Raw genomic sequence first — 3570 nt, 5'->3', positions numbered from 1 at the left:
TTCTCCCCTGCTGTAATCAACAAATACCTGGGCAGACCAACTGAAGGAGTGGTGGATATTGCTGTTTCTGAGCATCAAATTGCCAAGGAAATCACTGCCAAACAAGTCCAGCATTGGCCAAAGAAAGGGAAGCTTTCTGCAGGGAAGCTAAGTGTGAAGTATGCAATCCTGCATAGGATTGGCACTGCAAACTGGGTACCCACCAATCATACTTCCACTGTTGCCACAGGTTTGGTTAAATTTCTGTATGCTGTTGGAACCAAGTCCAAATTTAATTTTGGAAACTATATTTTTGATCAAACTGTTAAGCATTCAGAATCTTTTGCTGTCAAATTACCCATTGCCTTCCCAACTGTATTGTGTGGCATTATGTTGAGTCAACATCCCAATATTTTAAACAACATTGACTCTGTGAAGAAGAGAGAATCTGCTCTGTCCCTGCATTACAAACTGTTTGAGGGGACACATGTCCCAGACATTGTCTCGACATCAGGGAAAGCTGCTGCTTCAGGTGCTGTGTCCAAGGATGCTTTGATTGCTGAACTCAAGGACACATGCAAGGTGCTGGAAGCAACCATCAAAGCCACCACAGAGAAGAAAATGGAGCTGGAACGCCTGATCAAAAGACTCTCAGACAGTGGCATTGATGATGGAGAAGCAGCTGAGGAAGAAGAAGAAGCAGCTGAGGAAGAAGAAGAAGCAGCTGAGGAAGAAGAAGATGCAGCAGAGGATACAGAGTCAGATGATGATGATTCTGATACCACCCCATGACCATCAGACCTTTATTTTTGCTTTTACTTTTACTAGTTATTGGTCTGTAATATGTGCACATTAATTTCATGCATTCTACTTTTGCCAAATTCTGTCTAAAAAGGGGGAGTAGTAGGATATTATATTATGCATGATTTATGATTTTGAGGGGGAGTAGTAGTTATATGATTTGAGGGGGAGTAGTAGTTATATGATTTGAAGGGGTACTACTGTTGCTGATGATGATTGATGTAAGCTACTAAAACTAGTAGCTGATAGAAGATGCCGCAGTGAACTGCTTCACAGCAGTAGGAGCATGGAGACAGGGGGAGCAGAAAGCTGATGTCACGTGAGATGTCTTGACATCCTGGAAACGACTTGCAACTTGCAGAATTTTGCTGTCGCCACTACAGATACCGCTGTGCTTGATTACTCTGATAATGAAAGTTGCTGATCCCACTTGCATAACTGCTCGTACCTGCTCAGGAAGAGTCTAAGTATGTTTTAGACAAAATTTGCCAAAGGGGGAGATTGTTAGTGCTTAGCTTTACTGAGTTTTAAAAGATTGGCTAAAATTTTGTTAAAACATAAGCACTTAGACAATGAAGGAAAGCTGGAGTTGCTGCACATGATGTCCAACGTTATGTCAAGGAATCAGATTGGGCTGCACAATGCACAAGGCAAGATAAAATGTCAAATGAAGAATTGAAGCTGCAGGATCCACGATGTCGGATACGATGTCCAGGACATCCTGCCCGAAAATACTGGACACATAAATCTGTTATATCTTTAACAGATTAATGTGCAGTTAGCAACAGATTTGGCGATCTATCTTTAGGAACGAATTAAAGATAATTAAAGTTCGAATTACAAACTTGAATAGTTCGTTCAGGGATTAAAGATTAAAGATAAAAACTAAAAGATCAAACTTTATCTTTTAGATCTTTAAGTGCAGATTTTCAGGAGAATGATAGATCTTATCCAGCGCAAGTTGTTGCAGCCCAGATACGCACACTGCTATATAAACATGAAGGCTGCACGAGTTTTTCACCAAGTCCGAGATTGAAGAGTTATTTTGTGAGTTTTTGGGACTTGAGTGTTTTGTGAGCCACCTTGATGTTACCCTAACATCAAGTGTTGGACCTGAGTGTGTAGAGTTGATCTCTATTGTTCAGAGAGCAATCTCTGGTGTGTCTTTGATTTATTTGTAAACACGGGAGAGTGATTGAGAGGGAGTGAGAGGGGTTCTCATATCTAAGAGTGGCTCTTAGGTAGAAGTTGCACGGGTAGTGGTTAGGTGAGAAGGTTGTATACAGTGGCTGTTAGATCTTCGAACTAATACTATTTTAGTGGATTTCCTCCCTGGCTTGGTAGCCCCCAGATGTAGGTGACGTTGCACCGAACTAGGTTAACAATTCTCTTGTGTTATTTACTTGTTTAATCTGTTCATACGGTCATATACAATCTGCATGTTCTGAAGCGCGATGTCGTGACATCCTGTACGACATTTGTCCCCAGTATCAGAATTTCAGGTACTGTTATTGACGAGTCTCCAAAGCCTTCTACAGAGATATCTTGGGCTACGTGAGCTTCGTTTAAGACTATACTAGCAAAGCCCGATGAGGCTCAGAGCTCATGAGCAGTTCCAAAAGAGAGACTCTGACCGGCTTTTGTTGAGCTGCTCAATGACCTTAAACTCGCTTTGCTGAATAATGCGGAGGAACTCGCCTGCCTCCTCTAGCGACACTTCTTTCTTGCCACAGCCATCCTTTTTCTCAGAAGGACTTTTCATTGGAATATCCTCGTCCGGAGCGGGGAATTGCTTTGTCAATTTGTTCTTCTGCTATCTTCGCCTTCCCTTTAGCGTTTGCAGGCTGTGTCGGCAGGTCAGGGGTGTGAACACGTGACCGCTGCGGGTCACGTCGCTCAGCCTCGTGATATTGGTTACCTGGCCGACAACGAGCTGATGTCGGTGGCTTCTTCCTTCCTTTCGCTTGGAGGCGGCATACCTCCACGAAACTACGTGGCTGTTTTGGTATGGAAACGAAACAGGTTTAACTACCGAGGGGTATCGGGGCGTTTGGGGAGTTGCATCTCTGGTGAAAATATCACCAAAGTCTTAGGCCTTCAAAAACTTCCCTCTTCTGCGAACTGCATACATATATGTTGCTCTTCACTCCCCTCATCGCCGACTTTCAGTCGGCCTCAATCTATCATCTGTTGCAATAGGTCCTCCACTGCTAAACATGTTTCCATGTTATGTAGCTCGCCAAGATGCATCAAACAGGAATCTTCTATGTGCCTACCGTGGGGAATTACGCCTCCCTTTTGTAGGGCCTCGTAGATAAATCTCCTGGGGTCGTCACGTCCTTTAAAGGCTTGGACCTGCGCAGCCTACCCGACTCGACGACATTAACTGCTCCCCCTCCATGATTGGCGAGCGGGTTCATTTTCACATTGGGCCGGTCCTCTTGAAACGTCAGCCATCCAGTGTCTATCAAATGTTGGACCTTGTATTTAAGGGCCAGGCATTTTTCGGTGGAGTGGCCGGGGTTTTCCCATGGTATGTGCAGGTTCCGTCAGGGCCGTACCACTTTGGGAAGGGAGGCTGGTAGATCTTACCGGGAGATATCACAGCCATCTGGTTGGCGATGAGGGATGGCAAGAGTCTTCGTACATCATTGGATCGGGGTGAATTCTGGGGTTGGCCTCGGGGGAAAGTTCCTTATCGCGTTGGAACCGGCGCCAAAGTGGCATTGCCGGCTGGGCGAGTCGGGGTTGGGGCTGGAGCTTGGGGGCCTCCCTCTAGATGGGCGCAGG

The sequence above is a fragment of the Glycine soja genome, chromosome 13, assembly GCF_004193775.1.
Source record: "Glycine soja cultivar W05 chromosome 13, ASM419377v2, whole genome shotgun sequence".
Classification (NCBI taxonomy): domain Eukaryota; kingdom Viridiplantae; phylum Streptophyta; class Magnoliopsida; order Fabales; family Fabaceae; genus Glycine; species Glycine soja.
Note: the sequence above shows the minus strand (reverse complement) of the source record.